This window comes from Penaeus monodon, chromosome 21, assembly GCF_015228065.2.
Source record: "Penaeus monodon isolate SGIC_2016 chromosome 21, NSTDA_Pmon_1, whole genome shotgun sequence".
Taxonomy (NCBI): Eukaryota; Metazoa; Arthropoda; class Malacostraca; order Decapoda; family Penaeidae; genus Penaeus; species Penaeus monodon.
The window spans coordinates 18,972,488-18,973,107 of NC_051406.1; the positions used below are offsets into that span (position 1 = coordinate 18,972,488).

At 49.8% G+C, this 620-nt stretch overlaps 1 protein-coding gene across 1 annotated transcript in view; it reads right to left on the bottom strand.

Annotated features, from left to right (window-relative positions):
* The window catches only part of LOC119586709, a gene marked incomplete in the record, with an annotated part of 6,438 nt that overhangs the window by 3,601 nt on the left and 2,217 nt on the right, over nt 1–620 (bottom strand). Inside the window, 1 exon segment of the mRNA XM_037935440.1 lies at nt 52–348.

Here is a 620-nt window from a genome sequence, read left to right on the forward strand (position 1 = left end):
CTTAGCAGAATGTCCAAATGACAAAAAAAGATATAAAAAAAATAGACTCACCTGGGCGATGATATCATGGTTGATTTGAAAGGACAGGGACCTCTTCCTCCTTCGAGAGTGACCGAGGCTGCGGGGGAAGACCGAGGACGCGTTGAGGGATGCCAAAGGACGTGGCGAAGGACTGGTGGTCGATGTCCCGGCGCAGGTGGCTGAGATCGAGCGTCGCCCACGTGAGAGCTGAGAGGATGTCGTTGTCCCGGGAGGCGAGGAAGGAGCTAGGGAAGTCCGTCGCGAGGGGGTCAGAGGCCCATGGCTCAGCACCCGAGGCCAGGCCGAAGGAAGCCAGCGCGGCTACACCTGGGTAGGGTGGACGGGTAGACGCGCTAGTGAAAGTTCTCTTTTTTTATAGGTAGTTTTTATCTATATATTTTTTTTCTTCTCATTTCTAGTTTATTTCTGCTCCCGAAGCCAGGACTATTACACCTGGCTGGGTTGGACGGGTAGATGCGTCAGTGAAAGTTTTTTTTTTCTTATTTATCTTTTTTTCTCATTTCTTGGTTATTTCAGGAATACTGATGGATGGGACGGGCAATGTGGAAATATCTTCCTTTTTCTCTCCGCTCATCTTC